Source organism: Lissotriton helveticus, chromosome 2_1, assembly GCF_964261635.1.
Source record: "Lissotriton helveticus chromosome 2_1, aLisHel1.1, whole genome shotgun sequence".
Classification (NCBI taxonomy): domain Eukaryota; kingdom Metazoa; phylum Chordata; class Amphibia; order Caudata; family Salamandridae; genus Lissotriton; species Lissotriton helveticus.
In genome coordinates, this window is record NC_136059.1 from 303721322 (window position 1) to 303734479 (window position 13158).

The window sequence follows — 13158 nt, forward strand, 5'->3', positions numbered from 1 at the left end:
TGTTGTCGATCTAATTTCAACCTTTTCGATGCGTCGGACTGCCCCCGGCCGTCCGACTTCGCGGTGGACGTGTGCGTCGGACGGGGGGGGGGGGGGGGGGGCTTCCGATCTGTGCAACTGTCGGATTCTGCCGCACCCCGGCGGAATGTCCGCCGCGGCAAAGCTGTTAACTTGGGTAGATTATTTTCTTTTTATATTTGTCATCCTCATCCTTCCAAACATTCTTCAATACACCTTTATTTGCTTTATGAAACTCATGAGCTCTCCTTTCCTCTAATGCACGGATAAATATATTTTCCAATGGCCTCATTAAGCAGGTCAGATTGTATTTGTATGCTTTAACAGTGTCAATCTTTGTAGTGGATCCAAAGAAATACCAAGCTACTTCCATATCCTTCGCTTGTGGATGAGAGTTCATTCTTTTCTGAACGGGAATTTTAGAAATGATCATATCATAATTAGCAAAAATAATGTTCATAAAGTTCCGGTATATAAAGCAAACTAAGCAATTTACTACAACACATTAGCATCTAAAGCTTGTATGTATTCCTGAATTAATCTAGAATAAACATTGGATGTGAAATCTCCATTTGACGTATCTGTGAATGTAGCTTTTTTATTTTCTCTCATCTAGTGTATGTGTAGTTGCTATAGGTGCAGGTGTAGATGGATACAGGTGTAGCTCTAAGAATATCTATCTCTGAAGTGAAACTCATACCAACTAAAAGATCTGCAAGCACTAACATACCTAGTAGTGTAAAGGCTATTATTGTTCTTCCCTAAGCCGTGGTAAGGAAACACTTTAGTCTACACTCAGACCTTTAGTAGAATACAGGAGTAGTCAGATTCAATATTATGCATTTGCATCTACTTGGGACATTTGAGTGAAACTTGTGATGGTTCTCTTGCAGTTATTTTTTTCAGCTTGTATACAATAGTTTTCGGGAGGCATCCCTAGCCCTATGCCATCTTCTTCTAAGTGTGAGCCATACTCCTCTACTGCAACCTTGTCCCTAAGGAATTCTTCTCAATTCTTTTTATGTTTGTTTGTTAGGAAATAGTTTTCACAGTTCGCTTTAGACTCAGTTCTTTATTTGTGGAATCAGATCTTGCTGAATTGAATCAACTTGGTATCAAGTGTCAAATCCTATTTTGTAGTATTGTCTCAAGAGTTTGAATCAAACCCTGTCTTAGTCTAACAAATCCTGGAGGTTCAAGTGATTCTGATCTCAGATCATTAGGATTCTGATCCATTGCATTAGGCACAGTCTCTGGGTTTGTAGGTCCACTCGCGTGCTGAAAACCTACAACAAGATATGCTTGCTCTCTTGGATCTCCTCTGTGTATGAGGAACTTCTTCTTTGTCACTTATAACACTGGATTCTGCTTCTTCAATGATGGTTTGTGGTATGTGTTCAACTGATTTGATTTCAATTGTCTCCTGTTTCTTGGCCATTCTAATCTATTTTTACAAATGTCTTTCTCGTAAAGGTACCTTCCCCATTCAGGACACTTTAAAGGGAAGTATTTTAATTAAAAGTAACCAATCCAACATGCACAATGTAATCAAAACATGAGCAGATTTTTTTCAAAGGCTAAGGGGTGCAGTTAGCAGAAATTTAAATATGTTTCCGCTTGGACATCATTTTTTCAAGTACGGAGCAATTTGTGAGCATAGTATATTTAGGTCAAGGTAAGAAAGGAAACCCAGTGTTGGAAATGCCCCTTTCTAGGGTGCTTTCCCTCAACTTTTTGCTTTTCTTCTTCCCAGTTTTCTGCTGATCTGGATGCTAGACTTAGAACTTTGAGCTTGTTGCACACTGCCGTTCAGTGCCAAAGCACTCTGCTAGTCATATACATACTGGTGATTGGTGTATACATGATTGGCTGATTTGAGTTAGCTGTAAGTTGTCATGGGGTAAGACATATGTCCAGGGCATTTATCTCCAATGCTGTTCCCTGGGCCTGCAGCACTGATTGTGCCATCCACAGAGGTGGCTCATCGATTGCCACACATTTTTGTCCTTGTGAGACCTGTGTGCACAGGTTACTGTTACTCGGCCTGGCATTTAAAAAGGTACGTGCCAAGGTTCTGCATGTCTCTTGCAATATCTGAGTTCTGCTTGGTGGCAGGATGCCATGTTCGGAAGAGGTAGGACATGTGCATGTGTTGGTTACATGCAAGGGTCGTGAATGGCATCAGATGGTGTGTTTGGTATAACAGCGCCTGCTTATCGTATTGGATTAGCATTGAGGGATGTAGGGAAAGGAAGTATTTCCTAAAGGCAGTTTAGTAGCAGTTTAGTGCTTGATATCAATCAGTTTGTTATGGTGAATTCTCTCTGGTAGTGCGAGTTGATTCGACATTACGGTGGTGGAAACGTCACTTTGAGAAAGTGGGAAGTTTCGATGTTCATGGCTCTGTGTGCCTGTTGGCCTGTCTCCAATTCACATCTGGGTGCTGGGGGGACAGCTACATCTGTGCATAACTGATAGAAGGACAAACACTATGGGCTCAAGGGAAACGGTGGACCTCTGACTCTGAGGGGCCTTTCTAGGATGGGAACGTGGGGATATTATTGGCACCCACATTTAAAAGGGTGATAAAACCTCCCGGGGAAGGATGGCAGACAGAACAAAATTTAGAGAACGCCTTTGCATTTCAATGGTGGCCCTTTGAATTGATCAGATTTTCAAAGGCCAATGTGCGTGTAACTGCTGGGGCTGTGGCCTCTGAAACTAAAGACGCTTTTGGGTTTCGAACCATGCTATGCTATTTCGTTACTGGGATTTCGACACAAGGAATTATGAGGGCAGGAAGGACTGCAACTGCACTAACTGCAGGCTTGTGGTGGCCTAGAACTTGTTGTGTTACAGGAAGGGGTCTATAACTCATAGCAAAAGCTTCTTTGCCTAAGGTTCCAAATACACTGCCTGGAAGTTGCTAGCCTGCAGCCTAGTGCCTACTGTTGTGGCCTGAGTCCATAAGTACTCTCCAAGCGCTGGGTTGCTGGGCTCCTGTCCACATGATCCCAGGGACACAAAAGATCTCTGTTTCAATTAGATTGTAAGGACCGCACAGGGTCTGGCTGAAACTGGTGTAAGAAATAGTCTGTTTGGACAAGGACCATCCTGGCATACATGGTCATCACACTGTGCAGAGGACTGTGCTCGTAAAGTTCAGCAGCCACCTGAGATTCCGGGACATGAGGAGTTCAAGGAGAGCGGGTAAAGCTTGCAGAGTCCGAAGGACCTATGCTTGCAACCAAGGAGACTTGTGCTAGTTTGCACTCCGAAGCGTGTAGTGTCTGATGGGTGTTGAGGGAGCTGAGACTTTCTGTGGCCTCCAGATCGGGAGGTCGACCGTGTCTGACATCTCAACCTCTTCTGTAATTGCTGGCTTCCTCTCCCTGGACCCACGCCGCAATGTACTTTGTTGCTGGAATCAGCACAAGGCCAGAGGGCTTTTGTGTGCCTTGTGGGCACCTACAGCTGACTGTTGGGGGCTACGGCAGTTCAGGGGAAAACATTTCTCCAGACTTGGAAGCACACCAGCTTCCTGGGACACAACCTTTAGTTTATGGGGGATAGCGATCCTGCACTCATGAAGGTGTCACCGGGCAACTTGAGGTCTAATCCGGGTGGTCAAAACTAAGTAACTGCTTCTTTCCATTTTAGGTCGTTCCAACTGTCTAGTCAATAGGGCGCCCGCAGGGGCAACATGTATCGTTGGCTGGTGTAGTTGAATGACTGAGGGGCTGGGTCACAAGGCGCATGTAACTGTTTGACCTTTCTGCAAATGGGAAAGTACGACAATTGTATATAACTGTAAAGTGTAGACACAATGTGTGTCTCGTTTTGATTTCAGTGGGGAGGTTTGACATTGCGTATAACTGTAAAGTGTATATATAGTCTATTTCGTTTTGATTTCAGTTTGTATGTAATACAAAGACAAGTGTTTATACATACGGTGTGGAGTCTTTTGTAGTGGATACAGTGTATTGTGAGGGTGGTGTTATGCCAGTACTTTACACTTGGGCCCTGAAGATAAGCGTGACGGCTCTGTAACAAGCTACCTAGGGGTGCAACACAGCTCTGGGATTTGCTCTTTTTAGAACTCCCGGATCTAGGTATTCTTACAGAAACCTGGCTGACACATGCCTCTACTTCCGCCATTACGTTGGCCCTCCTTCCTAATTATTCTATGTTCAGGATAGACAGGCCCCTTAGAACGGGGGGGGGGGGAGGTATTGTGATTATTTTTAAAAACATGATAAAGTTGTCAGTTATTGATGCTGACCCTGCAACTTGGGCAGACATTTGTTTATTCAGACAGGAATTTTTACCTAAAGTGCTCTGGAGAGAGGCAGTATACCATCCGCCGGGGTCGAAAAATAATTTTACTCAACACCTAATTGAATATATTGCGCTGCATGTCCTGGCAGCAAAACAATTTCTCCTGATAGGTGATTTTAATTATCATGCAGAAGATCTTGGTAACGAGTAGGTTAGCAAGTTCATCTTTGATTTGGCCACTCTCAAACTTCTTCAAAGAGTGAGCGGGCCCACCCATGCCCCAGGGCACACACTAGATTTGGTTTTTTACGAATGTCATGCTTTTGTTATGTGAACAGCCTCAAACTTTACTCTGGACTTTTCATTCCTTGATCAGTTTTAAGATTCCAATCACCACAGAATCACATGTAGCACCCAGAGTAGACAAAATGTCAGGTAGACTCTGGCATAAAATTGCACCGCAGTCCTTTGCAAAGGTATTCAATCATTCTACCTCAGTAGGCATTCTAGATGTTATCGAGCACTTTCAGATTATCATATTGCGCTACACAGTGCCTTTGACAACTTCATCCCATTCCAAAGAAACCACAATTCCATGCTGAACGCTTTTGCCCCATGGTATACTTCTGCTCTTAGAATGGAGAAATCCTGTTGTAAAAAGTTGGAAAGATAGTAGCGGTGTTCAAAAAATATCCACGATAGGGAACTGTACAGAACAGCACTTACATGTTACCATCGGAACATAAAGACTGGGCGGAAAGTTTACATCTCAGAGCAAAATGCGCAATCTAAAAACTCCTCCCAAAAACTATTTAAAGTTCTAAATGAGTTTGTTAACCCCCGAGCATGCTCTCCAGCCCTCCTGACATCTCAGTCGCTTTGCAATTCGTTGGCCAACCACTTATAGTAAAAAATAATGCTAATCTTTCGGAGCTTTCCCGACCACCTGGAAGGGACTGGATCCTTTGTTTCCCCTGCTCCGGGTACTCCCAGCTTGGGAAAGTTCAATGAATTCTCCTTCAAAGAATTCCATAGGATTCATGTCACAGCCAAATCAGGCTCTCTGCTCGATATCTGTTCCCCTAATATCACAGCCGCCCTTGCCCAGCAGCTGGGTCTTGCCATACATTCTATATTCAATCTTAAAGTTAATTCTGGGAGAATTCCGGCCTACTGGTAGGAGGCTAAGGTCAGGCCAATCCTAAAGAAACCTAATCTACCACAGTCGAACCTCGCTAATTATTGTCCAGTCTCACTGCTCCCTTTACTAGGCAAGCTCTTGGAAGGTCTAATAAATTCTCAACTCCGAGTTCCTTGAGTCTAATAACATCTTAGACTACTCAGTCGGATTTTAGACCATCCCATAGTACTGTGACTACTTTGGTTGCCGTTACCTACCATATCCGGGACTCATTAGACGCTAATATTCCAGCTATGCTAAAATTACTCGATTTGTCAGCGGCCTTTGACATGGTGTCCTATTCTAAATTATTAAATAGGCTACGAGAGATTGGCATTCATGGGACAGCCCTAAACTGACTTGGCGATTTTCTGTCCAATAGAACCCAAACCATCATCCTTGACTCTTTTAAATCGTGCACCTTACCATTAGACAAAGGGGTTTCCCAGGCTCTCGTCTCAGCCCGCTGCTCTTTAACGTAAGAGCTTTCGGGTCTGAGATAATTACTTATGCTGACGACACTCAATTAGTAATCTCCTTCGAGAAAGACATAGCTGAAACAAAACAATGTTTTCTGCATGGTCTGACGGCAATTTCCTCGTGGATGACAGAAAACTGTCCCCAGCTTAATGTGGAAAAAACGGAGATAATGTTATTTGGCAAGGCGCACCAAATATGGTCTGCCGACAGGTGGCAACTTGGAACTGTTCTCACACCCAAGTTGGTGGCTACGTATGGATCAACCCCTCTCAATGAAAGAACAGTTAATGTGTACCTTTGGCTCCTGTTTTCACATTATGCACCTGCTGAGAAGAGCTCTACCCGTCATCCCATTCTCTGCCAGAAAAACGGTGGTCCACGCCCTTGTGATTAGTCGCCTCGACTACTGCAACGTGTTGCTGGCTTCCACTAATGAGACATTGCTATCTAAACTGCAGGTGGTGCAGAATAATGCACTTTGCTTTATCTATAATCTGCTTGCCATGACCGCCTCAGCGCCCCTACTTCCGACCCTTCATTGGCTCCTAGTTCAGAAGAGAATTCTTTTCAAACTATGCTGTCTTATTCACAAATCCTTAACTGGCCATGGCTCCATTTACTTAGCCTCTAAACTTACACAGTACCTTCCTCCCGGACTGTTGAGATTAAGTGACAAAGCACTGTTAAGCATCCCACGTATCAAGAAGTCCTGTTGGGTTGGCAGGTCCTTTTCCTATCTGGCCCCTTCATATTGGAATAAGCTCCTATATTAAATTAGGACCTGTACGGACCATTTTTGCTTCCGGAAACTACTGAAGACAGCTTTGTTCGGAGCTGGTTGCTCTATGCTGCTTGGCTGCCTGGTCGTGCCGAGATACCCCTTGGGGTGATTCAGGCATGTTATAAATGGCTTTAACATTAACAGGTTATCGGACAGGTGTACCGTACTCATGCTATCAGGAATGGTGGATTCCGGCTGGTTTTGATGCTTCCCAGTCAGCTTGAAACGTCTGGGTCTAACACCCATTCTTTGCATTTGCAGGTGATAAAAGTAGATTTTTAGCCATATCCTCCACCTGATGTAAAATTAAGCGATTGGAGTAAATCGTTATGCATATCTTTGCCACTACTCATACCAGTTGTGAGCACAGTCATTGGCCACTAGACAATGCCCCAGATATTTGGTTGTTTTTTGTAAGCAGTATTTCTGTTTTAGCTAGAGGTAACTGTAAAAACTTCAGTCGTCCATCTCTAACCACAGGTAACGTGTGAGGGGCATGTCCTGACACCTCAGAATTGTCTGCTAACTTTCTGTTTGTAAGAGACTCTGTGTGTGGTCTGCATAAATGTAAAATATGCAAGCAGTTTGGACACAGGAAGAAAATTGGGTTTGACAATTAATGTGGATGGCACTAAACGCTATAGAACCCACAGGTTTGTGTTTCCACTTAAATTGGTTATGCTTTGTTGCCTGAATTCCATTACTCAAAAATGATCTGCTCCACACCAGATCACTGCCCTTAATATTCTAACCGGCAGCACCTCCTCTTAAGGGCCGGAATCACGTGGACTCACTGCTTTTATCCGTTTCACTGCCCAGTGTGAATTCTAGGTGGCGCTTACAAAACTCACTGTCATATGCTGGGTACTAAGGCAGGCTGGGCTGCATGCAATGCCTGTATTGTGCTGTCACAAAGGGACAGGAATTGGCCATGGAGAGCTGCAGCGCTCTCTCTACTTTAAGTGCGCATTACAGACTGACTGGTCCCTGGACTCGGCCAGCCTGACATGCTTACTTCAGGCTCAATCTACTCTGTCTTGAAAGCAGGGGCAGCATTTCTTTCATAGAGAGCTGTGTTGCCTTGTCTATCCAATCCCGGCACAGCTTTCATGGTATTTAACATCGTAAATATAATAAGAGCTACATCAGCATTGGCTCTTTGGCTCACAGGAAGCTCCAAGCTCGGGCTCAGAAGAGCCCGACAGCGGAGGGGGGTGAAGAATGTAAACATGACAAATGATGGTGCCGCTTTATTTTGGACAGCAGAATGATTGCCCCCCCCTTTTTTTAAAGTATCTAATTTTGGGTCCCCCCTTTCTTCAGACAGTATGCGCGTCACTATGACATGGACTAGAGAAGTCCATGCTGACCGCATAGCTGTGTGTGAGACTAGGACGGTAGTCTTCAAGTACTTGCGCAGGTTCAGGTTTTATGACACTCCCCTGATCTGCAAAATGTTCACAGTGGAGCCCTTGACACTGTGGGCCTGGACACAAACTCCGTGGTGTTTCTCACCTCAAATCCCAAATTACAGCCCACTCAGCTGTGACTTCACTGTAAAACCCCCTACAATGTGTGAAAAAGGTAGTGTTGCTTTAATTGTGCACAGCTGCCTCTTGTTAGCTATAAATGCCAAGCAATTATGTTATATACCTATGATTACTTTGTTCCTCCTTGTCCTCTCGTGCTTGCAAGCACGAGAGATTTCCACTGTGGTTCTAGAATCTCCATGTTCAGTCGTGAGGATTCCTTGAACGTCACTTTGGACGTTGGCTTCCTCAAGACTGGACGGCTCTGGTTGTGGGTGCTTTACCTGGAAATTATTCCTAGAATAAATACAAGATTGAACCTACGCAAGTCTCCGACTTCATGATTTAACATATTTGGCGACGATCGGGATTTTGCCGCACCCACCACCAGCCAAGTCTTCAAGACTCACCGGAACTCGACCACTGTTCGTCTCCTGCTTCCTCAAATCAATCAGCCTCCAGTCCGACCAGGTCGTATACTTTTGGACACCTTTCCTGTCCATCACCTGGCTCCCAGCGTAATTTTCTTTCCAAACCGGCCTTTTCACCGGCCCTGCTTGTCTCTAACGGTTGCTGCCTCGCGCTCAGACACGCGCACAACGTTCCAACTTTCTGCTCGCGCGGCTTCACGCGCGCTACGTCACAATCTCCAGACAAGCCCACCGCCTTTGGAAAATCACGTCGTGCTGTTACCTTGACGACGACGCTGGCGGCCATTTTTGACAATCTATTAAGCCTTCGTCTAGCATTACTGTGCAGCATTAAGCACGTTTTGTTTTTTATTTATTTCACTTTTAACTACAGCGATAGGCACGCTTCATTGCCTACCACAAGTCTTCAAGTGACTACAGCGATAGGCACGCTTTACTGCCTACCATGTTTATTTGACTCCTTCTTGTTTCACATTCAAAGTCATTCATAAACCACAGCGGTAGGCACGCTTTACTGCCTACCATGTTCATCTAACATTTCATCATCCATCACAAACTATCTCACAATCACAGCGGTAGGCACGCTTTACTGCCTACCATGTTCATCTAACATTTCATCATCCATCACAAACTATATCACAGTTTATTTTCATCCTTTTATCTTATATCACCATGGCTTCATCTCAACAATTCCAAACACCAGCTCCTTTTCTGCAAACTCCTGGAAAACCTACTCTTGCTTGGCGCAACTGGCTCAAAGGTTTTGAGAACTATTTAGTAGCCATCGATGCTACCAAATATGATCCTCCTCGCAAGGTTGCTATTCTTTATGGGTGTTTGGGAGTTGCTGCTCAACAAGTTTTTGAAAATTTACCCCATATTTCTTCTCCCACTGGTGAAGCAGGTGACAACTGGAATGCTTACCAAGAAGCCATTGCTCGTCTCAATAAACAATACGACGATGAACCTAGTATTGTTTTAGAACGTCATAATTTTTTCAAACGTAAACAAAGTATTGATGAGAGTGTAGAAGACTATATCGCTCAACTCAGAATCCTAGCTTCTACCTGCGACTTTGGTGCTAGTACAGATACCTCCATCAGAGATCAATTTATCTTTGCTTGCTATTCGAAGAAAATCCAGGAACGTTTGTTAAGCTGCAAAAATCCTCCTTTATCCGAAACAATTGATATCGCCAAGGGGATTGAACGCGCAACTTATTCCTCTAAAATTCTACAAGAAAGTGTATCTCAACCCTCTGTTCATTTAGTTGATCAAGCTTCTGGTTTCACTTCCATTGACCTTGTTAACAATTCTTCAAGACAACTAAATAAGAAACCACTCATTTGCTACAGATGTGGATCTAGGAATCATCTTGGCAATTCTCCTACGTGTCCTGCTTCTGGCAAAAAATGCTCTTCCTGCAAGAAAATTGGACATTTTCCTTCTGTTTGCAGAGGTCGCAAAAGATTCACTAGAGTCAATAATATTGAGTTTCAAGAAAATGTAGAGTCTTGTTCCACCAGACTCAATGATGTTATGTTGTCCATTGAATGTGATTCTCTTGAATTTGCTAAAATTAAGAGTCCCTTGTGCGAATTGTTGATAGGCACAATTACAATCCAGGTCAAAGCTGATTCTGGTTCTCCCATCACCATTTTATCCGACCTCACGTTTTATGCTAATTGGAGTCATGTTGTCCTTTCCAAGTCAGACGTCAATCCCAAGGCCTTTGGCGAAAAGGACATCGATATGTTAGGTTTCTTTTATTCTGACATTGCTTGCCTAGGCAGATACACATTCACTAAGGTCTATGTTGCCCTCAAGGGCAGGGATATTGTAGGTTGGTTCGATTTAGCCAGAATGGGTTTGATTCTCAAACCTGGATCTAATCAACCCATTGCCTTAGGCGACATTCCTCATGACTATTATACTAGTCATGATTCTGGGATCTTCAATATTTCAGATCTTTCATTTCCCATAGTCAAAATGGACGCTTTACTGAGTTCTTTTCCAAACTTATTTAAAAATAAGGTTGGTACAGTGCTTGGTTTTAAACATGAAATTCGACTTAAACCCAATGCTCAGCCGGTTGTTCACAAATTTGGTTACAAAAGTTAGTAAAACCTCAGCCCTTCTTGATGACAGTGGGTGGTGGAACAAGCGAGCTCTTGTTAAGATTTCTCCACTTCAAGCCCATGTCATCAAGGAACATGCCACTTCAGATTCTGAGCATTGTGATTGGTTTGATTTCTTTTATGATCAAACACCCTCATCCAATCCAGTTGCTGAATCTTCCTCCAATCCAGTTATTGAAACCTCTACATCCTCAGAGGCTACTGCTCCCACTCTTTCCCTTTCTCCTTCAGATTATCTTACTTCCACCTCTGCTTTACCACAGACCTCTGTTCCTGCAAAGTTACCTGTATCACACGATTCGATTTCACAGGAAACTTCTGAAGTGGCAACAAAAAGGGCTTTTCGTTTAAAGCAGTTATCATGCAGATTGAGAGACTATGTTTTAGAATAATATTACTTAACTTTGTAATTGCTCATATTTGCTCTTATGAGTTTTCTTTGTTTCCCTTCTTAGTGAGGAAGATGTTATATACCTATGATTACTTTGTTCCTCCTTGTCCTCTCGTGCTTGCAAGCACGAGAGATTTCCACTGTGGTTCTAGAATCTCCATGTTCAGTCGTGAGGATTCCTTGAACGTCACTTTGGACGTTGGCTTCCTCAAGACTGGACGGCTCTGGTTGTGGGTGCTTTAACTGGAAATTATTCCTAGAATAAATACAAGATTGAACCTACGCAAGTCTCCGACTTCATGATTTAACATATTATTACCTCGGCAAGCCAATAGATATTAATTCCTTTTAAAGTGTCGGATATAATTTCTTGAAGTACAGGGAGCCAGTCTGAAGAGGCCGTGAGTTATCTGTGGTATGCCAAGGTGCACATATTAAATCTGTTAAGAATTTCTGAATTGTGCCGGTATGCTGAGAATGGCAATGAAAAAAAAGTTCAATGTGATCTTTATATTTTTTAATGTAATATAAAGGTGCATCTAACCACGCTTTAAAGAAGGTAACCTTTTCTTTTGCTGTAGCTCTTAACGTGTTGGGCCTCATGAACTATTTAATTTAATTTATTTACTCCTATCCCTAATTAATCTCAGCTCCCATATCAAATCCTCTTAGGTCCTCTGATGGACTTGTTCCGTTCTGAAAGGGACCAGAATACATAGGGGATGAACAATTATCATACGAGGACCTGGAATTAGATAATTGTCAACATAGAAACTATTGGGTATAAACTCCCAAATATTCCTGCCCCCAATTAAGTTAACCACCAAATCAAATTAAATTTAGCCACAAAGTAATGAGACTGAACCAGCAGAGTGAATTTTTCTTTAGGTTGTATTTTCTATTTAGATTGAAATAATTAGAATACAGCCTAGGCATAAAATAGATCAGATTTAATAAACAAGCTCTGCGAAATCTAAATATGAAGGAACGAATCTTCCCCACTGCAGCGTCAATGCCACTGCTGCTCTGACACAAACCCTTTCAGCCAAAAAGGTTCCACTACGCTAGCATACCAGCCGGCAACAAATTGCAGTATTTGGCGTCCGTTTGCATTTGTTTCTGCAAGTCCCAATCGTCCGTCTCTGTACCACAATACGGTAGAGGGGGAGATGCCCCTTAGTTCAAAATGTAGGCAATTATGCTCCATCAATACCAGGTTTACAACTCTTGACATTACCAAATTTGTTTGACCACTCTGTCTCATTTGTTGCTCACGATAGGATGAGATGATGTAGCAGGTAAAAGTATACAGATCCCGAATATCAAGTAATCCATTACACGCCATTTCCTTAGAACCACTGTAGTTTAGTCATTTGATTATTTGTTGCATTTAGAAAGTAGGCCATTTTATGCTCTCCTACCTTGTCTGTCCATTCTCAAGTGTTTGCTTTGGGAAGTGACACGTTTGTTGCAAGTCTGTCAAGCAAGCTACAAACGTCAAAGACGCGATTGTTAGAACACAAGTGGTAATTTTACGTAAGGTTCCCAGAGGCTTCAGACTGTTAAATTCATAAGTTCATGCTAGCAAAGGAAGCAAAGTTTGAGGCCTACACGAAATCGAGCTCTCACACAATAAAATTGTGCTAAAATATCGCTTTACATAGAATAGTGTATGCATTTCTTCAATTCTGCATATTGCTATCACTTTATTATAGATTGCAATTAGTTCATGTCAGTATAAGGTACCCATTAAAATGTTTTTAATATCCACCATCATATCACATATAATTTTGTAAATCTCTTTTGCACTTTAGATGTTATTTCAGCATACAAGGTTTAAAGGTACAACAATTATAAACTTTAGGAAAGACAGTCATAACATAACCTTGTTTAAAACCTACTTTTCTGATCAATGTCAGTACTCCTGTTTAT

At 42.8% G+C, this 13158-nt stretch overlaps 1 protein-coding gene across 24 annotated transcripts in view; it reads left to right on the forward strand.

Moving 5' to 3' along the window:
• The window catches only part of NEDD4L (NEDD4 like E3 ubiquitin protein ligase), a 1578130-nt gene that overhangs the window by 966702 nt on the left and 598270 nt on the right, over positions 1 to 13158 (forward strand). The gene's annotated exons all lie outside the window — the stretch shown is intronic.